Source organism: Pleurodeles waltl, chromosome 5, assembly GCF_031143425.1.
Source record: "Pleurodeles waltl isolate 20211129_DDA chromosome 5, aPleWal1.hap1.20221129, whole genome shotgun sequence".
Lineage (NCBI taxonomy): Eukaryota > Metazoa > Chordata > Amphibia > Caudata > Salamandridae > Pleurodeles > Pleurodeles waltl.
The window spans coordinates 143,844,701-143,871,104 of NC_090444.1; the positions used below are offsets into that span (position 1 = coordinate 143,844,701).

General features: G+C 45.0%; 1 protein-coding gene across 4 annotated transcripts in view; it reads right to left on the reverse strand.

Annotated features, from left to right (window-relative positions):
- Positions 1-26,404, reverse strand: part of LCLAT1 (lysocardiolipin acyltransferase 1) — a 591,785-nt gene that overhangs the window by 282,744 nt on the left and 282,637 nt on the right. The gene's annotated exons all lie outside the window — the stretch shown is intronic.

Here is a 26,404-nt window from a genome sequence, read left to right on the forward strand (position 1 = left end):
TTGACGGAACAATTGGTGTGAACAGATTGGAGTCCTACACTGAAGAAGAGTTGAGGTATTTGTGCCCAAAGATTACAAAAGAAGTGAGTAAAATAAATCAGAAATTGGCAGAGCTATCAGAGAAGCATGACTGAGATTGAGAAAGCAAAGCATTTGAAACACAGTTACAGATTAGATTTCGAGGCAAAGAATTTTGAACACATTATATCAGCGGGAATGAAGGCACACTTGAGGGAATTGCTGCAGAGTGCTCAAATCTGGGGAGCACTAGAAAAGTGGGAAGGTAGATGGTCAAAGAAGAAGGATAAACGAAAGTGAGAGACACAAGAGGGGTATGAAGATGTTCAAAACGAAAGGGAATCAGTAAAAATGCTTCTGATAAAAGAGATTCCAGGGGGGCAGTTCGTTCATGTCCCATGCCATAGGAGTGATATATTGTCATTCACAAACGATTACCCCAAATTGAGAGAGAAGCCGGTCAAAAGGTATCAGCAGACAGACAGATTTGTGAAACTTTCTAAATGTTTGTGGGAGGACTTAAACAGGTTATTGGAGATAGTGGTGCCAGCCGACTTATTGGTCGAGTGTAAAAGAGCAGTGGATTGGCCGACAAGTGAACCGGAGAGGGATAAAGTAACGGGTGCACCTTCACCTGAGGTGATGAAACATTACTATAAGGTAATTGAGTTCCTGAAGACAAGAATTTCTCCCAAAAATATTGATTGGCAGAGAAGTGACAGAACGGTTCAGGAGTCTAAAGAGTCCATATATACCTACTATGAAAGATTGTTAAAAGCATTCAAGGAGTACAGCGGCAAGGAAGCAATTGAGCCGAAAGACATGTTGCATTTTGTGTTCAGGTTCATCAAGGGTTTGAAACCAGAAGTAGGGCAGATGATTAAGAGTCATTTGATTTGCTGGCAGGCAAAGCAGATTGATGAGGTGTTGCAGTATGCAAAATACTGTATTGACAAGCTTGAATTGAAACACAAAAAGTTAAGAGAACGCAATGGTGATGCAAATAAAGGCAGCTCAGAGAGGAGAGCAGGGAGCTATAGTACCGCCTATGCCGCTGCAGCAGAGAGCTGTTATGTTTCAGCCTCAGATGAGAGGTAGAGGTTGTGGAGTTGACATGATGCGTAGTCCGGAGTTGGGGACTGTAGTGGTTCAGAATGACATGCAGGGAATGAAAAAGATGTTACCGTGTCTGGAAGCGGGAGTGTCCGTTGATGGCACAGGATGGTGTAGTTCAGCAAGGTGGTGATGTCAGTACATTTCAAACTGTGAAAGTCCCAAGAATGAAAGGATTTATTCCTAATGTTCAGGATCGAGTGCAGAATTTTCGACCTGTGCATCAAATGCAGGTACCACATGCACAATTAACACAGCTGCAACCAATACAGCAGCAGGTTCCCATGGTACCTAGACAGCAAATGCAGATACCTCAAGCCCCGATGGAGCAGCAACAGGTGATGCTTACTCAGCAGGTCACAGGTCAGAGACAAGACAGTAGTAATAACACAGTGCACCAATTTCCATTTTACATTGAGGATGAAATAAACAAAGAATGGATGAGTGACAGCTCGGATAAAGCAGCATGTATGCCTGCAGCATCCTTAGAAGTAGATCAGAGAGGACCTTTCGTGAAGGGTAAGGTGATGGGTTACAAGGTCTCATTCATAATGGATACAGGAGCTACCCGCTCTACAGTGAGAAGTATAGAAGTCCTGAATTTACCTCTTTCTGGCAGGACAGTTCAAGATGTAGGAGTGGACAATAGACAGTTGACAAACCCAATCACAGAACCAGTGCAGGTTGAAGTTGGCAATTACCAGGGACTACAGAGATCTGTAGTATGTGACTCGAGTCCCCTATCCCTATTGGGAAGAGATTTGTTGTGTAAGACAAAATGCTCCATTAATTGCTCGGACACTGGAATTGAAGTACAAACCAATAGTGATGATGAGGAAGAACAGGTGACTGAAATGATGGTTAACAATGTCAGTGTGGAATACCCATTGATTGAATTTTTCCCAAAGTTTACTGTGAAGAAATTGCATGCAGACTTACAGGGAACAGTGAAGGAATAAGTATGGGGCCTGACAGGTAAAGAAGTAGGTCTGATTAAGGGAGTAGAGCCGATTAAGATTACTCTGAAGTCCAATGCACTATTTCCGCAACTTTCACAGTATAACATGCCGCAAGATGTTCTGATGAAGGTGGCACAAATAATTGGAGATTTTCTTGGAAGTATTAAGCAGCCCATGCAATTCACCAATAATGGGCTTAAAGAAGCCATGTGGTAAAGTGCGCGTTGTGCAGGACTTGCGAAAAGTGAATGATTTGGTGGTTAAGTGTTGTCCAGTGGTGCCAAATCCAGCAGTGATACTGTTTGAGATTCCTTGTGATGCAAAGTGGTTCACAGTGGTTGACTTGTCACAAGCTTTCTGTTCTGTGCCTCTTTATGAGGATAGTCAGTTTCTTTTTAGTTTCAAATTCCTAGACAGAGTCTACAGCTGGTGCAGGCTTCCACAAGGGTATACGGAGTCACCATCACTGTTTAATCAGATCTTGAAAAAGAACCTGGAGTCATTGGAATTACCATATCAACTCTAGTGCAGTACATTGATGATTTGCTGATCGCATCCAGAACAAGGGACGAGTGTAAATATGACTCGATTGCCCTGTTAAATCAGTTGGGAGAATTTGGACATAAGGTTTCACCTGTAAAATTGCAGTATTGCCAAACATCAGTAAAATACCTGGGACACCAGATTGAGAAGGGATTAAGGAGAATCTCCAAGGAGAGAATTACCATGATTCTGCAGAGAAGTCCCCCGACTTCACAGAGAGATGTCAGGATGTTTCTGGGAACGGTAGGGTACTGCAGACGGTGGATTCTGAATTTTGCTGAGATTGCTAAACCCTTGCAGCAGTTGACACACAAGGAACTTACAGATCCCATTATCCTAGATGAGGATCAGATGAAAACGTTCACTGAATTGAGAGAGAGTTTATGCAGAACTCCAGCGTTGGGAATGCCTGATTAAACAAAGCCTTTTACATTGTTTTGTCATGAACGTGATGCTTGTTCCTTGTCTGTGTTGACAGTTCCATGGAGATGCTTATCGCCTGGTAGCTTATTTTTCAGCTACCTTGGCCCCGGTCGCAGCAGCTTTACCAGGGTGTCTGCGTGCAGTAGCCGCAGTTAGTCAAAGTCTTTCCCAATGTGAGGGGGTAGTCATGGGATACCCGTTGACTGTAATGGTACCACACTCTGTTGAAATTTTATTGACAAGGACGAAAACACAATACTTGACGGGTGCAAGACTGACAAGGTATGAGACGAGCATATTGGGTGCTCCAAATGTAACATTAAAGAGGTGTACAGTGCTGAATCCAGCGACATTGCTTCCAAGTGATACTGTTGAAATTGAAAAAGAAGAAGACATTGAGCATGATTGTCTTGAGGTAACTGAGTTGTGTACAAAACCAAGGCGTGATATTAGAGACACGCGCTTGGAAGAAAATGACCAAATTGTCTTTGTTGATGGTTCGTGTCTCAGAGATGGAACAGGGACATTGACAGCAGGATATGCAGTATGCACAATAACAGGCACGTTAGAAGCTTCATGGCTTCCAGGTGTATATTCTGCACAAGTAGCAGAATTAGTAGCTCTTACCAGAGCATGCTATGTTTCTGCAAGACTAAGAGTCACAATCTATACTGACAGTCAATACGGATTTGGATTGTTCATGATTTTGGTCAGTTGTGGTCGCAGACAGGTTTCATGACTTCTACTGGAACACCAGTGAGAAATGGCGACTGAATAAAAGAGTTGTTGTATGCAATACAGTTACCTGAAGAAATTGCTGTGGTAAAATGCAGTGCACATCAAAAGACACAAGATCACATTTCATTGGGAAATGGATATGCAGATCAAGTCGCAAGGTTGTGCGCATTGAACTGTATATCGTTTAAAGACAAGTGGGAATTGATGCCTGAAGAAGAAAATAATTGCACAAGTTTTGCCTTAAAAGTGACTGATACACTAGAAGAATTGAAAACATTACAGGAGAATGCAGACAAAGAAGAGAAATGACTTTGGGTCAAGATGAAATTTATTCAAAGATCTGATGAAATTTGGGTTTCTGAGGAGGGTCAGAAGGTGTTGCCAAATAGTTTGTTGACTCAGATGGCCAGGCACATATTGGAAGGGATGCCATGGTCAGGTTTTTCAAAGTTGATTGGTGAAATCCGAAATTCAGACAGGCAGCAGAAGCAGTGTGTCATTGATGTGTAATTTGTCAGCAACTAAATGTGTGAAAAGGGACAGTGGTAAATTTGAGCCACATTGGAAGAGCAGGAGGACCATTCAGCAGAATGCAATTGGATTTCATTGAGATGCCGGCATGTGGTGGTCTGAGGTATGTGTTGGTGATTGTGAGTGTCTTTAGTCATTGGATTGAAACATACCCCACACGAAGAAATGACAGTCTCACAGTAGCAAAGCTGTTGCTTAGAGAGTTAATACCACAGTTCGAATTTCCGATCTCTTTAGAATAAGATAGGGGAACTCACTTCAATAACGAAGTGATCAAACTCTTATGTGCAGCATTAAACATTGAGCAGAAGTTGAACTGAAGCTATCACCCTGAAGCATCATGACTAGTGGAACAAATGAATGGTACATTGAAATCAAGAATTGCCAAGATGTATGCCGCAACTAATCTGAAATGGCCAGATGCCTTACCGTCGCCGCCGATGTCAATGCGAAACATACCTGACAGGAAGACAGGACTGTCACCCCATGAGATCCTAGTGGGTAGAGCAATGAGACTGCCAGCAATTCTAGCCAATGCACTTGTCAATATTACAGATGATATGGTATTGGACTACTGCAAAAGGTCTGGCTAATGTGGTTCACTCTTTCTCTCAGCAGGTGCAGGCTGTTACCCTGCCACCCATCCATGACCCAGGTCACAATCTGAGAGTTGGAGATTGGGCTGTCATCAAAAAGCACATTCGTAAGACCTATTTGGAACTGCGTTGGAAGGGTCCCTACCAGGTGGTGCTAACAACTACGACAGCTGTAAAGTGTGCAGGACTGCCGAATTGGATACATGCAAGTCATAAAAAGAGTGGTGAGTCCGCAAGAACACGAAGAAGTGTTGTTGAGAGCACCAACAGCAGCAAAACAAGTGGCTATACCTGAGCCGGAACAAGAGCAAGCCGAACCTGAAGTTGAGCCTGAGCTTGTGGAGGATGTGTCAATCACCCCTATAAGAGACAAGAGTGAAGAATTACAGGAGGGTGAGCAAGAGCCTAGCTCAACAGATACAGCAGGAGAACCGAGCACAGCAGGGGTTCTCCCAGAAGCAGAGAGCGCTGAAAGGCAAACAGAGCAAGTGCCAGATCAAGAGGGTGAAAGAGTTGAGGCGGATCAAAGCCAAAGTGACCCGACTCCTCCTGAATCCGTTGCAGGTCCATCAAGAGAGAACACCATGGAGAAAGAAAAGGAAAAGAGCCCAATCCTGAGGAGAATATTGACAGAAGGAACGAGAAAAGGAGATAATTGGCCTGAATCGTTAATTGGGAAAAAGAAGGAATTGGTCATAAATGAAACAATAGAGGAAGAAGTGGACACTACAAGAAAGGAAGAACTGAGTGAAGGAGAATTAGGGGGAGAACGAAGGTTGAAAAGAAAGAGAGTAGCAAGTTGAAGATACGCAGGTCCTGAGTGGGCACATGCAGCAACAAGTGAATGGCAAAACGAGTTTCTGTCTTTTTGTTTTGATAGAGAAGTTCCGAACCAGTACTTTGATGCAACCTGAAGGCGATCAATAGACTGAGTTGTTGAGCTGATCAAAAGTAAAACTGAAAAGAGACTGTTGAAATAAAACTGGAAAAGACATTGATAACCTGATATGACAATTGAAACCCCGGATGTGACAAGCTGCTAACCGATTTTTGACAAAGGAGAAAGGGTTCCTACGTGTGAAACTGAACTGTGAGAAAGAAATATCTGATTTTTCTGTTGCACTTTATCTAAGAGTTATTCCTACTTTCTGATTCTTTACAGATCATGGCTGAGTTAAATAACCACGTTAGAAATATTAGATATTGTAGATATTTGAGTGTTGGAGTGGCAATTATGTGTGGAATAGTGTTTATAATAATGATAGTGGGAATGTCTGTTCATGAAATGAAGGAAACTACTATTGCATCCGTTCCTGAGACTAACAGCTTTAGAAATGTTTAAGTTAGATGAAAAATACTTACATGACTATACTAATGCTCAAGGAGAGCTTTCTTCTAATGTATTCTATCGCTTGTTAAGTGAGTATGTTGAGACGATGGATGCAAGGGAATTGTCTTGTGTGTACGCAAATCCCTTCCTCTGTGGAATAAGGGGTTATGTACCATAGTTTACATTTAACCTATGGCATAAGCTGTAGTTTGCTACTAACAAGATTCTATAACCAAGAGTATATACGGTATTTTTACTCGAATTACGATGTGGTGTTTTATTTTGTTCCTATTATTAGATATTTGAGTAAGGTAGCTAAAGAGCATGATATAGTATTAGTTAGAGGCTTCTTTGAACCAACAGTAACGTTTAGCACCGCTTACGCTCACAAAATTAACCTACCCTGCTTACTCACCCGTTAGAAAAGAGCTTTATAGGACATACTAATGATTGGGGGAAGGCATTGAAGGAGAAGATGAGAAAGGATTAGAGAAGAGAATTTATAAGAATAAATTATGCTTACACTGCTATTAAAACACAAGGGAAGTTAGCTCTAGATGCATTACATTTAGGGAAGCTTTGTGTATATATAGGCCAAAATCACGCACTGACACTTTATTTGTAGGAATGAGTGAATGTAGGCATGTGCTTTTGTTTGAGTAAATTGACTTTTATGCTGAATGGTCAGGACCCTGCAATTCCTGGGATTTACTACATTTGTGGACTTAATGCTTATGACGGTCTTTCTAGAGGATGGTATGGAACATGCTATTTGGGGATAGTTTTCCCTAAAACTGATCAGATAGATGATTTAAAGAAGTTTCCGAAAGTGACTGAATTACATCATAAGCGACAGAGGAGGGAAACCTCTTCTGCAATTGTGGGAGATATTTTTGGTGAAGTATGCTGACAAATTTTACAGTGGCAATACTCCTGTTAGATACTGAATTAGCTGAAGATAGAGCTATGACGCTTCAAAATAGGCTTTGCTTTAGACATACTTTTAGTGAAAGATGGCGGAGTATGTAGGATGATTACTGCTAGGCATTGTTGTTCATATATACCCAATAGTGATAAGGAGATAAGAACTTACTAACTCAACTAATTTGAGCAAGGATTTGAAGGAATTGAAGGAACCAGGGGGTTTGGGAAAAAGTTGTAAATGGATTTGCTTCCATAGGTAATTGGTTTAGTCAAATATGGAATGGGGTATTATGAAAAGTTGTACAGGGAATATTAATTGTGATTATTTCTATACTAGGATTATGGGGTATATGTGAATTATGGCAGAAGATAAAATTAAAAAGGTCTAAAAATGATCAGAGGAGGAAAGAAAAACCCAGGAGAAGAATTTATATAGAAAACTCAAGAAGGAGACAAAGTACATCAGAGACCGAATTATAAAGATGATGGTGAAGAAAGGTGTGATGACATATTTAGTCATCAGAGAAGGGACTGTTGAAGCAGATATGCCAATTAAGAAAATATTAATGATATATATGTGATTACTAATGAGAAAATGCATAGAGGAATTAATCATAAAGAAAATAATGTGCACGTTTGAAAATGTGCCCTCGGGTGTGATCACCATGTTCATTAAAGTGACAAACTGTATGAAATAATGAAAATAGATGAGAAAAAATTAACAATATGTCATAATGAGACGTATAACCTATGTTTTTCATTACTTTGTAGTGCTAAGTTAGCTGAACTAAAGGCCTAGTTTCCCTGGGCCTCGCACACTCAAAAAGCTGAAATACTAAATGCTTTGCAAAGGACTGGAAGCCCGCAATGGCCCTGACGCTCTCGATGTTAAAGTTACTTAGCTAGAATTTTCTGCAATGGTCCGGCGGGTAGGAGATGATGAAGACAATTTGATACAATTATGTGTAGAGCAGGCTAAATGTACTTTCCCAGGACTTGAACAATAAAGGCACTGACTGAAGAGGAATAGGCAACAATTTCGATACCTGATGAGCCGGATGATGAGAGCATCGCATGAAGAACCAATCCACATCTTGTGAACGTATTAATATTGAAATTAGTAGATTCAGTAAACAAAAACTATAGGTTAATGTCATTTCTGCCGACTGACTTACCAATTAGCTATTCAGGATGGACTGGGAGACCCTAATAAAAAGTCATGACAAGGGGCAAACATTCAGAGCTGCGGGAGGAGAATTGATGACGTCAGGAGACTGTCCGATGTGCTGATATTGGGCTCATAATCTGTGAGCCTGATCCATAGCTGACTAATTGATGACCTGAAGACAAAGACTGACTTGTTACTGATCCACACTGGATAGGTAGCTATGAAAAATATGACTAACAATTTTATGCCTTTTCTTCTAGATACCAACTGCGCTGATCATTGAAATTCTCACTTTGGTAGATTTTTCCAAATTAATGTTTTCTCCAAATTGTTTTCGCATGAGGACCCATATGCTGATGCTAATCTTGGTTAGGTAGGCTGTTAAGGGTGACGTCGACAGTGACAATGACGGACAAACTTAATTGCTGAACTTCACTATTAATGCTGGCATTCTTAGCTTATGAAAATTGCATTGTCACATATGTTTTCTCCAAGAGATAATGGTTTCAATTAATAAATTAAGTTGATTGGAGAAAGATTGAACTAACAGATGACTTAGAATTGCAATCAATAGGGAAATAAAAATTGTTAACTCCCTTACGAGTTGTTGTTATTCATGAGTAGATGGTTGTAAGGTGTTTTTCTATAAATGTTACCTTGATTATTGATTTGATTATTGGTCCAGTGGTCAATGCATGACTAGAATACTCCATGCGATCCAAAAGGTTCATCGACCTATACTTGTCCCTTTGTAAGTAAACTTACAAAGGACAAGGCGCGCTAACAATGACAAGTGGAGTTCCTACCTCTGTGACATTGAGCCCGCATAGACACTGGATGCTGCCAGGTAATCACTAAGTGATCTCAGAATCCCAAGAAAAAGACACTCACAAAGACCAGCCAAGCAACCCATTCCTCTTTCAGCACCACTGGGCAAATCATCACTTTGAACTGGTTCAACATTGCACAACCACCAACCCTAAATGTTGTCACCATTCTGTGGTCTTGTTAGAAAAAAGACGTTATGTCTGTAGAAGGAAGAGGCTGGTTAGTGCTGTTCTCTTCAAGACAGATCTACTCATGGGCACTGATGGGGGGGGGATGTTTTGGTTTTGTCTACCTTTCATGAATAAATTGAGGATAAAACCATAGACAAATCCTGGGACTGTGGATTCTGTGGCATTATCTACACAATTGTGGAATTACCTCCCATGTCACATAATTTGCTGCGTAATTGGAATAGTACAACAGAAAATATTGGTCCCATGTCAACTCGATTAAAAACAATGCTTACAGAGAACGTGTTGTTTAATGTTGCATAACTTTCATTTTCTTGGTTCATACTTTAGATAAATCTGCTGCATAATTTTGTCCTTTGTTGCCACATAATCCTAGTGACCCTGAGAAAGGTGAAGCTCTCCAGAGTGATTTTTGGGCCATCAATAAGATAATGAAACCCATATTTCACAAGGACCCATGAAATATCTTACAGATTTTATGCCTAGTTCTTAAATATGGATATTTCTACCAGTTTATTTTGGGTAATAAAAGCATCCAAACATATATTTGTGCACGGACACCTACACACACATCAGTATTACAGAGAGACAATTGCATCTCTGTACTTACGTAGTTAGCTCACACTTACCACTCAACGGGCATTTTTAGTTTTCTTTATAACCTTGGCCCTGTTTAATGAATCTGCAAAAACTTTCCACACAAAAAGAACATACATTTTAGATTATTTATGGCAAGTTTCCTGTGGATCCATGAAGCTAGGGACTAAAGGAAAATGGTGACTTTTCTAATTTTAACTCCTATAGAATTCTTTGCTTCTTGATACAGAAAAAAACAGCTGAATGGAATTACAAACTTGGCATACAAAAAGAACTTTACTCAAGGAAATGCCTTTCGGTAGATTTTTTTTAGAAAATAGGGTTTAAAGGTATTTTAGTCTGGGCATGAAGAGATTACATTTTAGCGAGATCTAGACCGTTAGTTTGCAGATCCTCAACAGATACTAGTGGACAGCAGAGCTTTTTTTCACCTGTCATACATTGCAAATTCAAGAATCTGCCATGCTCCGATTAGCTGGCCACTGTGGAAAAATTCTGATTGCGCTCACCATTACTCAACACAGCGCATGCACATCATGTTGGAAAAAATAAAAAAGGGCATAACAGGGCAGGGTGTACCTACCCCGTCCCCCAAGGCCCATGTGGGAGTGGTGGAAAAGTGAAAAAGGGAAACCCACCCGACATTTACACTTTATAAAAAAATGTTATTGTAAGAATCGCACAGCCAGTAAAAAATAAATAAAAATAAAGATAAAACAAGGTTGAAAAAGCACTTAGTACACTACGGAGGCATTTGGACAGCTGCTACACATCAGAGTTAGTCTCACACGACAGGTTCAGTTGCCGATCTTAAGTTGAGGGGAATGAAACTGCTCTGTAGTTGTCACATCAGATTTATGATTTTTTTTAAATACTGATTTTTAAAAACTTTCAAATAACATTATTTGAGGTTTTGCTTATTTTGCATTGACAGTTTAAAAAAAATTCAAATGCAAGTTATGCAACATTAAACAGCACGCTCTCTATAAGCAATATTTTTAATCGAATTAAGCTTTGCTTACTTTGGCTGGTTTAGAGCGGGACCATAATTTTCAGTTAGCAGTCTAGGTGTTTGGAAAGAAGTATAAATGAGGGGGGCTGACACAACCATGCAACGTGACGCTCTTAAGCTGAAGGGAGTGAAACTGTTCTGCATTTCTGACAAGAGATATATGATTTTTTTTTATACACATTTTTTAAACTTTCAAATGACATTGTTTGAGGCTTTGCTTATTTTGCACATTGGCTGTGGCCACGCCGGTTTACAGTGGGACCTACATTTTCGGTTAGCAGTCTAGTTGTTGGGGAAGAAGTATAAATAGGTCAGGCTGGTGCACCAAAAGGCAAGCTCGTCTGCACCTGTGCGCGCTCCAGTCGTGCTAAGCGCCAGCCATGCTGCCAATTTTGCCCCAGAGGAGAGGATCACCTACACCAAGGACCACTTACTAAGATTAGGTAAGCTTACGCTTGACTGCCCAGCCATACAAAATGTTAGTGATATAATGTCTAAGGTCATTCCCATTAGAAGTAAATGGCAAGCCCAAGCCATCTGGTCTCTTTTTCAACAATGATGGCACAGGAGCCTGAGAAGCTGTTTGAAGTATTGGACGAGTATAACCCATTGAGCAATTACAGTAAGGGTAACTCGGCTACCACAGATATCTCAACATCCCTGTCAAAGTTGTTGGTACACGGCGGAAATCCTGGCACCCTAGACTCTCTTGTGGTCTGAAGTAGGCGGGTATCTCAGGTGTGTGGCCTAGTTAATGCCAGATCCTTGGTGAAACACTCAGCAGAAATACTCGCTCTATGTTAGAGGCAGAACAATTTGGTTTCAGGCCGAGTCATGGCCCTGGGACAGCCATAGTGAATGCAATGGGCGAGCTGCGTAGGAAAGCAGATAATGGTCAGGCCTTTGTATTGGTGCTGCTTGATTTGTCTGCAGGATTTGAAACTCTCCTAAATAGGTTAGAGTCCTGTGGCCTGGGTGCCACTGTTTTAAAATGGAGCCGCCCTTATCTACAAGACCAGATCCGGAAGTGACCTTATCCCCATTTTGTTAAAAATTCAGAAAGCTCCAAAAAGGGGTACCACAAGGGTCACACTTAGCCCAATCCTATTCAACGTTTATATGAAGCCACTAATTTCCATAATGTACAAGTTACTTACCTTCAGTAACGCTAAATCTGGTAGAGACATATTCTAGTTGCAAATTCCTTACGTTAGAATTTTCCCCAGGCGTCGTTGGGTGGCGTTGGTCGACTCTGCAATCGTCGTTGGCATCGTAGTCACCGTGATGACGTTGTGAGTGGTACAAAGATGCAACCTCAGCGCAGTGACATCAGTTCTTTCCTTTCCGCGCCACGTGCTGCCCGGAGAGAGCTTACCTAGTCTTTTTTTGACTGCTTGGGTGCCCAAGACTTCCTGATCGAAAGACTCCAAAGATTTCAGTCGACTGCTGCAAAAATGGCTTTGAGTAGACCTCGCAAATCCTCTGCGTCTAGTGCCCTTAAGGAATTGCACTGGCGTCCCACTGAGCAGAGGATTTATTTTAAAGCGATGTGCATTGTGTTCAGGGCACTACACGAGAAGGGTCCAGTACCTCTCCAACACAAATTACAATGATTTGATTTGCGGTCGGCTGTGAGAAACCTGGTGCAATCACTTAGATATCGAAGAGCTCAAATGGGGGGAGGAAGGGGTGCATTCTTTCTCCTTCACAGCTGCTCTGATGTGGAATGCACTACCAACGACCCTGAGAGCGCATTCTGAGCTGCTGAGATTTAGGAAAGCCTTGAAAACCTGGCTATTTCCCAACTAGACCTGGTTGGACCGGGGATTCTCTATGCACCAGTTTTTTTCTATATATCCTCTCTTCACTCTCAATAGTCACTGCAGTGCCAGGATACCAGTCACGGTCACAGATGCACTCTACAAATAACACAAATAAATAAATAATAGCCATCCTCGACTGCACCTGGCCGAACCCGGTGTGGCCGCCTTCTCTCCGGAAGGACGTGTGCTGGGTATGGCCGAATGTTAAGTGTTGCGGCTCATCCCCACTATAAACAGCCAATGGCTGTGTGCAATGATAGATAAACATTAATGGAGGGTCTGGCTGGTCCCTTTGGCCAATCCCCAGTGTGCACAGTCAAAGGCCAAGTGTAGAAAGCTGGCTCTGTATATACAATATCAAAACGAGATGTAGTGTGCAGAGAGTCCAGGGGTTCCCCAGGGGCTTGACAGAGGCAATAATGGATACTAATACTCTATTTGTGGTATTGTGTTCGAGCAGTTAGGCTTATCAGAAGGTAGTGTTAAGCATTTGTTGTACACACACAAGCAACCGAAGAAACACACACTCATTGACAACTCCAGACCAACAGGATTTCATATAGAAAAATATATTTTGTTAATTTATTTCTAGAATCTCAAGGTTCAGTTTTTGCAGGTAAGTACATAAAATGAAAGGTACTATGCATAGGTAAGTTTAGGACTTTGAATCAAAAATACATACAGTTTTCTTTAAAATGGCAAAAATCTATTTTAAAAGTAGACAGTGCACTTTTCAACAGTTCCTGGGGGAGGAAAGTAAAGTACAGTTTCTGAGGTAAGTAACAAACGTACACATTTCGTCTCTCAGGCATAGGTAGCCCACCGTTGGGGGTTCAAGATAACCCCAAGCAACCAACACCAGCAACACGGGGCCGGTTAGGTGCAGAGGTCAAAACAAGAGTCAAAATAACGTGGGCCCCTATGGAGACAGTGGCTACTCCGGTCTGCTTGCAGGTAAGTACCCGCGTTGTCAGAGGGCAGAGCAGAGGGATTTAGAGGAGCACTGGAGGGGCCCCAAGTAGGCACCAATCCCACACCCTCAGCGGCACTGGGGTGGCCAGGTGCAGGGTGTAAACAGGGCGTCGGTTTTCCAATGAAACTCTATAAGGGGACCCCTGGAGTCACTCAGGTGCTGCAGGCAAGGCACAGGGGGACTTCTCGGGCAAGTCACGGACTGGATAGGGAGGAGGGCAGTCTGCTGGTCGTAGCTGCACCAGTGATTGGTTTCTCTCCAGTCTGGCGGTTGCGGGTGCAGTGCTTCTCCAGGCAGCAGATCTTCGTCCCGGGCAGTCGCAGTCAGGGGGATCCTGGAGTTTCCCTCTGCAGGCGTCGAGGAGGGGTGGAGAGGTCAGCCCAGGGTGGACACTCAGTCAGAATCGCCTGGAGATCCTCTCTGGCTAGATGGGCCACCTGGACAAGGGCCGGGGACGTTGGGTGCAGACTGGTTTAGGACTCACGCTTCCTGAGTGAGGTGAGAGTCCTTTAGAAGCAGTTTCTTCTTCTTTCTTGCTGGACAGGTCCGCTGTCCACGGGAGTTTCTAGGTCCTCTGTGATGCAGGCAGTCCTCTGGAGGTTTTTCAGGGCTCGCTGATCTTGCCGATCGAGTCACTTTTCTTTTGCAGCTTTTTGAAGTAGGAGATGGTTGTCTCCTTCTCGTCTCTGTGGGGTTGTCAGTTCAGCAGTCCTTCTACTGAGGTCCTCAGGAATCTGAGGAGCTGGGTTCAGGGATGCCCCTAAATACTAAATTTAGGAGCGTTTTAGAGGTCAGGGGCAGTAGCCAGTGGCTACTGTCCCTGAGGGTGGCTACACCCTCCTTGTGCTAACTCCCTTTGGGAAAGGGAGCACATGCCTATTCCTATTGGTCTTTTTCCTTCAAAGAAAGATGGAGGATTTTTCAAGGAGGGGGTCAATTCAGCTCTGGAACACCTAAGGGGTGGTCCTGGCTGAGGTGGTGGCTCCTCCTTGTTTTTCCTAATTTTCCCTCCGGACTTGCCGCCAAAAGTGGGCTGATCCTGGGGCACGGGCATTTCCACTAGCTGGTGTGCCCTGGTGCATTGTAACGCGAGGCCAGAGCCTTTGAGGCTCACCACCAGGTGTTACCCTTCCTGCAAAGGGGAGGTGTGAAGCACCTCCACCCAGGACAGGCTTTGTTTCTAACCACAGAGTGCACAAAGGCACTCACCCCATGTGGTCAGAAACCTGTCTGAAAGTGTCACGCTGGCACAGACCATTCAATCCAATACTAGCAGTTTGGCTAACATACAGGGGGCATCTCTAAGATGCCCTCTGTGTGCATTTTTCCATAAATCCCACACTGGCATCAGTGTGGGTTTATTGTGCTGAGATGTTTGATATCAAACTTCCCAGTATTCAGTGAGGCCATTATGGAGCTGTGGAATTCATAATGACAAACTCCCAGACCATATGCTCTTTATGGCTACACTGCACTTAAAATGTCTAAGAATTGACTTAGACACTGTAGGGGCATATTGCTTATGCAGCTATGCACTCACCTGTGGTACAGTGCACCCTGCTTTAGGACTGTAAGGCCTGCAAGAGGGGTGACTGACCTGTGCCACAGGCAGTGGTTTGTGAGCATGGCACCTTGATGGGAGTGCCATGTCGACTTTGTCTTTTCTCCCCCCTCCAGCACACACAAGCTGCAAGGCAGTGTCTGCATGTACTGAGTGAGGGGTCCTTTAGGGTGGCATAATACATGTTGCAGCCCGTAGGAACCTTCCGTGGCTACAGGCCCTTGGTACCAGGGGTACCTTTTACAAGGGTCTTACTTGTATGCCAGGGCTGTGCCAATTGTGGAAACAAAGGGAAAGAACACTGGTGCTGGAACCTGGTTAGCAGGGTCCCAGCACACTTTCAAAGTTGGCATCAACACTAGCCAAAAAGAGGGGGGTAACCATGCCAACAGTGGCATTTTCCTACACCAAGCATAGAGCGGGCCGGCTGTTCCTTGTCGGTTGAGCACTGGGAACTGCAGCATGTTGCATATGATAAAATCTAAACTTCAATGGAAAACAACAAAGGTTAAAGGCAAGTTATAGTTGGCTTTTGTAGGAACACATTAACATATGCCTAAAAACCTTAGAAATTCACTTAAAAAAACTACAGGTAAAGTGCAGTTTTGGTTACAAATTAATACTGAAAAAACACTGAAATTTGTAAGTTATGGTAAGGATCACAGTCCATAACTTGCACAACAGTCATGCAAATCATAACTTGCACACCAAATACATGACGTCAATATATGTATGCCAATAAACAACACCTAAAAGCAAAATATAATTAAACTATACATACTCAAAAAAAGAATACTACATTCATAGTTGTCTCTATTGAAGTATTAAGGGTAATGCGATATGCAGATTAATCTGAAAATGATTTAAAACATATGTAATTGCATCAGTTTCATTAAGGGTGAAGTCAAACATTTCATTTAGTGTGTGAGCTATAGGTTGTTTGGCTGTTGTGCGAGGTATGGATTGTGGTCCTAACGATAACATTTGAATTTCAGTAGTTTTTAGGTTTTAATTTGCGACCATAACTATACGTTGACTGTGGTTTGTTAAGTGAATAAATATACATATATGTAGTACAAATGAATTCTGCAAACACCACCTACTTGACAGCTTTGGTGCTCAGAAGCGGGTACAGGTTCTCACCATACATATGCAGAGTCTGTTTCCCACACAAGAAAAACCAAGAGTTTCTGAATGCATTCCTTTATTCAGACTGGTTTACATGTTTCAGTGTGAAGCCTTTATCAAAATATATGAAGTGCCGAAACTACTAACAAGAAAAAATATCACTATTGGACGTAGTGAGGTACTGAAAATTTCAAAAATGGTATGAGGAGAGAGCAAGATCATGCTAGAGAACTGCAAAACTAGGGAAAGCAACATCAACTCATACCTTGCCATTCAGGGGTTTATAGTTCTGAATTAGGAACTGCAGAGCTCGAAGGAGAGGCATGGGTCTACAAAGCTTGTTCTGGCTTTGAGGGGACACGCCAGAGTCAGAGAATCCGAGAAAAGAAAAACAAAACTTGCCTTTGACAAAGGGGCAAACTTGGTAGCCCACCAATTCTGAGCAACCCCTATGACAAGCCCACATGGTCAACCCCTGCTGCACAGGGTCTTTGTCCATGCATTCTGGGAGGTCGACGCTGCAGCACTGCCAGGGTGGAGATTAAGTGAGTCTTAAGTAGACCCAAGAAATTAACTGCAAAGAACACAGTGAAGAATTGAGCTGTAGTGGCAGCTCAAAACATGCATAAACAGTGAAATTTGACAGTTCTGGTACATAATGCACACAAAGCAAAGTTTAACTCGTGTTGCCCGCTATGCAGAATATACAAAATAAAATAGAAATCACACATTCTAAAATGTTGCAAAAAAAAAGACTGACTACTACACTATAACATGGAAGGTGGCTTGTGTTCTAGTGTGAGTTGTGTGCACTGCACACCATTAAGGGGTGAATTTTAGTGGTTCTGTGCCAAAACCATCCGTTTTAACTGTTTTTCTTTCCGGAAATAGTATATGTTATACACTCATATTACACAATAGTGGTCACCACTGTGTAGTCATGGATAGGCCCATGTTTCCATAGGAAAAGCCTTTTTGTTTTTGCAATAACGTTGGTGCAGACTGATGATCCAACTCAAGTTTCAGGGTGATCTATCAGGTGGAGGCTGAGAAAAGGAGGGAGAAGGAGGGCTAGGTGCAGGGTCTGGCCGCAGCCCAGGCCCTGTTCCCAACTCCCCACTCTGCATGACTGGAGACTGTGCGCGGCAGTGTAATTTGCTGTGGCTGGTGAGTTGGCAGCATGCGGGAAGGTTTGCCTACTCAAAAAAGGGTTGGATGCAGGGCCTAGCTGCAGGCCAGATCCTGTTACCAACCCCTTGCTGCACACAGCCAAAAGCTGTGCTCAGTAGCAGAGTTGGATGAATAGGATTAAAACCCGCCAAACATTCACTGGAAAAAACAATGGGTGAAGTGACACTGTAGATAGGTATGGCAATAAGATCTTATTTCACCTTTAAAAAACCCTAGAAATTCACTGATAATAAACAACGGTGAAAGTGATATTATAGTTAGATAGGGTAATAAGATCTTGGCTTACATTAAAAACACCCTAGAAATTCACTGACAAAAACAAAGGTTAAAATGATGTTATACTGATCTGTTGTAGTAATATAACAACTAACGTTTAAAAAACAAAAAACACTCAAATGCATACGTTAGTTTAATTAGTCAAATGTAGCTTGTGTCCCTCCCATGCACTTATGACCTCACATATTAAATCACTCATGACATGTTAAATGATGCCCAGCTCCAGCACCTCTAAATACTAATTTCACAAAAAACTAAGCAGATTTACATCAAATAACAAAAAGCATGTGTGGGAAAATGCCACTGTTGGCATAGTTGCCCCCTAACTTTTTGCCTTTTGTTGATGCTAGTTATGATTAAAAGTGTGCTGGGACCCTGCTAACCAGGCCCCAGCAACAGTGTTCTGTCCCTAAACTGTACCTTTGTCTCCACAATTGGCACAGCCCTGGCACTCAGATAAGTCCCTTGTGAATGGTACACCTGGTACCAAGGGCCCTGTTGCCAGGAAAGGTCTCTAAGGGCTGCAGCATGTATTATGCCACCCTGGGGACCCCTCACTCAGCACATGCACACTGCCTCACAGCTTGAGTGTGTTGGGGGAGGGGTGGAGAAAAAGAATAAGTCGACATGACACTCCCCTCAGAGTGCCATGCCCACAACCCACTGCCTGTGGCATAGGTAAGTCACCCCTCTTACAGCCCTAATGCAGGGTGCACTATACCACAGGTGAGGACATAGCTGCATACCAGCCCAACTACTAGTGCTAGGCCGATCAGTTTCTGCCAGCCTGCCACATCCAGACGGGTTTCTGGCCACATGGGGCGATTGCCTTTGTGCACTCTGGGGCCAGGAACAAAGTCTGTACTGGGTGGAGGTGCTTCACACCTCCCCCTGCAGGAACTGTAACACCTGGCGGTGAGCCTCAAAGGCTAAAGCCTGGTGTTACAGCACCCAAGGGCACTCCAGCTAGTGGAGATGCCCACCCTCCCCCCCGGACACAGCCCCCACTTCTTTTGGCGGAAAATCCAGAGGAGATAATGAGGAAAACAAGGAGTCACCCTCCAGCCACGACAGCCCCTAAGGTGTCCTGAGCTGAGGTGACCCCCTGCCTTAGGAAATCCTCCATCTTGCTTTGGAGGATTCCCCCCAATAAGATTAGGGATGTGCCACCCTCCCCGCAGGGAGGAGGCACAAGGAGGGTGTAGCTACCCTCAGGGACAGTAGCCATTGGCTACTTCCCTCCATCCCTAAACACACCCCTAAATTGAGTATTTAGGGGCGACCCTGAACCCAGGAAACAAGATTCCTGATGACCTGAAATAAGAAGGACTGCTGACCTGAAAGCCCAGCAGAGACGATGGAGACAACAACTGACTTGGCCCCAGCCCTACCGGCCTGACTCCAGACTCAGAGAACCTGCGCAGCGACGCATCCAGCAGGACCAGCGACCTCTGAGGACTTAGAGGACTGTCCTGCACCCAAAGGACCAAGAAACTCCCGTGGACAGTGGCTCTATCCAAGCAACAAAGAAACAACCAACTTTAAAGGGACTCCAGCCTCACTCCGGAAGCATGAGTCCCCAACACTCTGCACCCAACGGCCCCGGCTCATGTCCAGAAGAACCAGCACTGCAGAGAGGACCCCCCTGGGGACTCCAACGACGTGGACATCCTGAGACGACCTCCTTGCAATCCCACAGCAATACCTGCAGAGAGAATCCAGAGGCTCCCCCTGACCGTGACTGCCCTGTAACAAAGAGCCTGACACCTGGAAGAAGTACTGCACCCGCAGCCCCCAGGCCCGAGAGAAACTAGCTACCGGTGCAGGAGTGACCATCAGGCGGCCCTCATCGTTGCCCAGTCGGTGGCTGGCCCGAGAAGCCCCCCCCTGTGCCCTGCCTGCATCGCCAGAGTGACCCCGGGTCTCTCCATTGATTTCAACCTAAAACCTGACACCTAATTCAAACACTGCACCCGGCCGCCCCTGTGCGCTGAGCGTGTATTTTGTGTGCCTGTTTGTGACCCCCCTCCCCAAGTGCTCTACAAACCCACCCGGTCTGCTCCCCGAGGATGCAGGTACTTACCTGCTAGCAGACTGGAACCGGAGCACCCCTGTTCTCCATAGGTGTCTATGTTACTTGGGCCCTACTTTGACCTCAGCACCTGACCGGCCCTGTGTTGCTGGTGCTGGGTGTTTGGGGTTAACTTGAACCCCCAACAGTGGTCTGGTATATGCCCCGGAGACTGAACTTGTAATTGCTTTACTTACCTGATAAACTAACTTGTACTAACCTCCCCTAGGAACTGTTGATGTTTGCAGTGTCCACTTTTAAAATAGCTTAGTGCCATTTTTGCCAAAACTGTGAACATTACTTTTTTAATTCAAAGTTCTATATTTACCTATGCCAAGTACCTTACAATGTATGTACTTACTTGAATTCGGAATCTTGTGGTTCTAAGATAAATTAAGAAAATAATATTTTTCTATATAAAAACCTATTGGCTTGGAGTTAAGTCTTTGAGTGTGTGTTCTCATTTATCGCCTGTGTGTGTACAACAAATGCTTAACACTACCCTCTGATAAGCCTACTGCTCGATCACACTACCACAAAATAGAACATTCGTATTATCTAATTTTGTCACTATCAACCTATAAGGGGAACCCTTGGACTCTGTGCACACTATCTCTCACTTTGTGATAGAATATACAGAGCCAACTTCCTACAGCATGCTTTCTGAATAAAGTTCTGACTTTGTGCCAAATTTGGTTTAATTCCATTTGGTCATTTTTTCTGTATCGGAACAGCAAAGTTTCCAGTGGGAAATAACATTACATTTTGGATCATCCCTTTTTCTGGCCCCCACTTAAAGAATCATGCATTGATCGTGGAATGGCCCCATGCTGGTTACTCTTCTCATTATACTAGATCTGCCTTTAGTTTGAAACTTGAGTACATCACTCATATTAGGGAAACCTTCTTTGAAAATACCAATTGAGTGATTTACTGGACTAGTGGAACTGTTGAACAGGTTACTTACCTTCCGTAACGATATATCTGGTAGAGACCTATTCTAGTTGCAGATTCCTTACCTTTGAATTTTCCCCAGGCGTCAGACTGGATCCAGAGATTTTTCTTCGAGCAGTACCCCTGAGCGCCGTCAGGTGACGTCGGTCGACTCTGCTTATGCCGTCGGCATCATGGTCTCCGTGATGATGTAGCGGTCGTATATAGGCGTCACCCTGGCGGTTTGACATCAGTTTCTTTTCACGACTTTCCCCGCTAGTAGCGAAGAGCCATGAAGAACACTGAGAATGGTGTGCCAAAACTAAGGCCCTTAAAAGGAAGTTCCTGTCCCTAGAAATCAGTTTGCAGAGCGGGGAGGATGGGTGGCTCAGTAAGGAATCTGCAACTAGAATATGTCTCTATCAGATGTGCCAACAATGCTCTTTTTGGATTCAGGCGGTGGAGTCTCTCCTCGTCATGTGAGGGATGTGGGGGTGAAAAGGTGTCACCACTTTGGAAAGGAAGGAAGCCCTGGTATGAAGCACAACCTTGTCAGGATGGACAGCCATAAACGGTGGCTTTGAAGAGAGAATCTGGAGCTCACTCACTCTGCAAGCAGAGTCAATGGCAATCAAGAAGGTGGTTTTGAGAGTCGAGAGCCACAGAGGACAGTTGTAGAGCGACTTGAAAGGAGTACACATGAAATATTTGAGGACCAAGTTCAAATCCCACTGGGGCATTATGAACGGGATAGGAGGGAACATATGAATGAGTCCTTTAAGAAACCTCCCAACAATGGGAGATTTGAACAGGGAAGGTTGGTTGGCAGACAAATAACCCATGAGGGCGCCCATAGCAAAGCCCTGCTGGGCAAGAGAAAGAATGAGGAGGAGAACCTCCAAGAGAGGTGCGGAAAGGGGATCAACAGACTTGTTGATACACCATGCCACAAATTTGTTCCAACAACAGGCGTATTCCATTTTGGTAGAGGGACACCGGGCTGCCAAGATAACATCACAGACCCCAGGCGGAAGGTCAAAAGCTATCAACTACCGCCGCTCAATCTCCACACAAGGAGCCGGAGAATGGACAGGTTCTGGTGACTGTCCACTGCTGCTGCAACAAAAGATCCTCCCGAAGGGGCAGTCTGATCGGAGGATCGATGGCCATGCTCAATAGCTCAGGATGCCAGACTCTTCCTGCCCAGTCTGAGCCACCAGGATTACTTTGGCCCAGTCATGCATGATCTTCTTCAGAACTCTGGGCAGAAATGGTATTGGCAGGAAGGTGTAAAGGAGGCCTAAGTTCCACTTGTGACAAAAAGCATTGCCGAGTGAGTGCTGCCTTGGAAACTCCAACGCACAAATTATCTGACATTGCGCGTTCTCTGTGGAGATGAACAGATCTAACCAAGGCTCTCCCCACTGCTGAAAGAACCTTGCACCACCTCCAGATGGAGACGCCATTGTGATCGACTATGTATCAACAGCCGAGTTCATCTGCTCTGGTGTTCAGTGAGCCCGCCAGATGTTGAACCACCATTGAACTGTATTGGCGTTCCAGACATGTCCACAGGCAAAGAGCCTCTTGACAGAGTCCACTACCCCACTCCGCCCTGCTTGTTGCAGTACCACATGGTGGTGGTGCTGCTGGTTAACACCTGCACCACTTTCCCTTTGAGAGAGGGAAGGAATTTCATCAATGCAAGTTGGATCGCCCAGAGCTCCAAAAGGTTGATGTGGAGCCCGGACTTCGCTGGAGACCAGAGGCCTCTGGCCTCCGCCCCTCCCATGTGGCCACCCCATCCCAGGAGTGAGGCATCTGTCACTACTATGAGGGAGAGAGAACTGCTGTTGACCCAATCTGGATTCGATAGCCACCACTGCAGATCTAGTGCAGTCCCCTCCGAGATCTGGACCTTGTCAGAGAGATTCCCCTGATGCTGCACCCACTGGAACTTCACGCCTCACTGCAGAGCCCGCATATGCCATCTGGCATGTTGGACCACATGATGTAGGAGGCCATGAGGCCCAGCAGCCTCAGTCATTCTCACCGAAATCCAGAATAAAGGCTGAAACATCGGGTTCATAGCCCGAATATCCTGGACTTACTTTTCAGGAGGATAAGCCCAAAACTGCACTGTGTCCAGAACAGCTTTAGGGGAAGACTGAAACCTCTAACCTGCGCAGATGAGCTGCAACCACTACTATCACTTTTGTGAACACCTGGGGGTACTGGTAAAGCTGAAGGGGAGCATGGTGAACTGAAAGCGTTTGTGACCTACATGAATCGCAAGTAATGTTTGTGGGCCGCAGGATGGGAATGTAGAAATAGGGGTCCTGCAAGTCCAACACTACCATCCAGTCTTCAGGTCCAGGGCAGACAGGACTAGAGCTAGCATTTTGAACATCTCCTTCTTGAGGAAGGGATTGAGGGACTGGAGATCTACGATAGGGTGAAGGCCCTTGTGTTTTTGGGCACCAGAAAGTAGCGGGAATAACAACCACAACCTACTTCTGGCGCAAGGACCCTCTACATTGCATCCTTGGCCAAGAGAGCCTTGCCTTCCTCACTGAGAAATGCCAAATGATGCTTCGACAGATGACCATATGATGGTGGAATCGTCGGAGTGGAAGTCTCGAAGGGGAGGGAATTGCCCCTTTGGCCAATATGCAACACCCACCTGTCTGTGGTGATGGATTTCCAGTGGGGCAGGTTATGGCGAATACTGCCGCCAACTGGGCCAGGTTGTTCAAATGGACAAGGAAGGGTTGGAAGCAGTGGAGGGGTGGGGGCGGCCTGGAGGAACGCTGGCTTCCTAATTCACAAGCACGTAGGATCCCGCATCTGCAGCTGTGAAGCATGCACGGGTCAGTGGCCGGTTGGAAACAAATGCGGCTGGGTGCCCATTCCATAGCCACGAAAAGTGGACTGTGGGGGGCAAGGAGCAGCTACGAGGCCAAGGGACCGGGCCGCAGTCCAGGAGTCCACAAAGAGATGGGTGCCATCAAAGGGCATGTCCATCAGAGATTGCTGGACATCCCCTTTAAAGCCGGACGCCCTCAACCTGGCGTGGTGCCTAAAGCCGCTGTAGATGGAACCGATGTAGCTAGTGAGCCAGTCGTATCCAGTCCACAACGAATCGTGAACGTTGCTGCATCTCTCCCGTCAGTAATAGCTTGGAGATAACAACCTGGGTCTCCTCTGGGACTCGAGGCAGCACCGGCACGATCATGTCCCATACAGTATGGGAGTATCGCCCCAAAAGGCATGTGGTGTCCACGGACCACAGCGATAGACTGGCGGAAGAAAAAGTTTTCTTCCCAAGGTTATCCATTCTTTTTGATTCCCTATCAGGAGGAGCGGACGGGAATGGGCAAGATGATGAAGAAGCCTGGTTCCCAAGGCTCTCAAGCGTAGGATGTTGGGTCAGGAATTTTGGGTCAGTCAGCGCAGGCCGATGGCGGCGGGCAACTGTCCTATTCATAGGAGCCCCTGTACTGGGTTTGGACCAGGTACCCAGTAGGACGTCTGTAAGGGCTTCATTAAAAGGAAGGAGTGGGTTCGGAACTGGAAGTCCCAGGCTGAAGCACCTCGGTCAGGAGGTTAGTCCTGACCTCCATAGAAGGAAGCTCCTCGTGGTACAAAACCTCAGCAACCCTCCTTACCACCATGAAGCATGAAGCTTCCTCCTTCATAGCCACGGTAGGAGGAGAAAGCATGCCAGCTAGCAGTATCTAGTCCGCTAGCGTCGCCCAAATCCTGAACCCAGTCCATGCCAGGATCAAGCTGGTTTTCTAAAGGGTCCAGCGACCCCTCTACACTATGCCCGTATCCGTACCTATAGAAAGAAGGGTCTGGATCAGCCCTGGGCCCAGGAGAGCCCATGGAAAACTGAATTGACATTGAGCAACACCATTCCGGCTCTGGGTTGTCGGGGATAAGTACAGGATCAACGTTGATTGCAGGCCCAACCGACGTCTGTCCCGACATCGGGGAAGGTCGCATTGGCACGACCAGTGCCGGTACGGATCCAAGAACAGGTCCGGAGGTGCCCCCCAGAGCCGGGGCTGAAGCCATCGACGTGGAACCTGAGGGGGCCCTCACCGACTATCCTTACGGGTCGGTCTGTCCAAAGATGAGGCGCATGGCCTCATATAACTCTTTCAGCTGGGCAGGGGTGGCACTGGCTCCTGGAAAGTTGAAGAGGCGCAGAGCCGACCCAGACTCCGAAGGCGACGGCCCAGAGCATCAACACTCTTCCTGCGTCGTCTGAGTGACAGGGCGAAGTCGAGTAATGTTTGGCCTTTTTCAACTTCTTTTTCTTGTGACCAGATTGTCACAATGACTTGGACGAAGAAGAGTGGTGATGACTCCACAAGCGGTCTCGTGACCTTCCTCTCGAACAAGACCGGGAGCGATGCGGAGTCGGATGCTATGCCGCCCTGAGCTTCAGGGACCGCTCCCTCTAAGCCTTTGGGTTCATGTCCCGACACTCTGAGCACGACTTTGGGTTGTGGTCGTGCTCCAGACACCAAAGGCAGACGAGATGCGGATCCGTCACTGACATGACTCGGTGACAGGAGTCGCAGGGTTTATAAACGGTCTTTCGGAACACTCCTCAACGCATCCACAACTCATCAAAAAGTATTTGACTAATGTATGCAGTTAGTCAAAAATTGACTATGGGTAGTAGCTCTTCTCCGGTTCTACGTGTAGGCTGGCGAGCGGAAAGAAAAGAACGGACGTCAGCGCGCTGTGGTGGCACCTATATACTACCGCAACATCATCATGGTGACCATGATGCCAGCGGAGTCTACCGGACCCCACCTGACAGCGTGCAGTGGTACTGCTCGAAGAAAAATCTCCAGATTCAGTCTGAAGCCTGGGGAAAATTCTAAGGTAATGCATCTGCAACTAGAAGTCTCTATCAATTAAATAGGCCATGATGAAGCAAATTATATTGTGAAACACATGTTGGCCGATTTGTGTTTGGACAATGTACTTATTAAAACTATATATTTTTTTTGTTCCTCGTAATCCTTTCTGTGTATGTCATCTACACTATTTCTTGAACTTAAAATCCCTGTAGTATGTTGAAAGTGACCTGCCTGCTTGACCAGGAATCCAAGAGTAAAAGGCATGCCTACGTGAGAAGTATGTTATTCTCAAAGTTGGTTGTTACTGCATATGAAATAGTGATTATCTTTCATAGGTCCAAATTCCCCAAAGTAGAAGATTTTGGTTAGTGACAGACGCTTACGTTGGAACCACATTCTTACCTACTCTATGGAACAATTCATGATAAAAAAAAACATCTAGAACAGGCACAAAAACCAATCTCCCTTGTCACACTTTCCACTGCCTCGTAGAGTTCTTTTCATCTCACTATGTGCTCGTTGTAAGTCTTCTTTATATTTCAGAGGCATGGTTCTGCCCTTCAGAAGACCCGAGTCACATCCTAGGAAAGACTATCT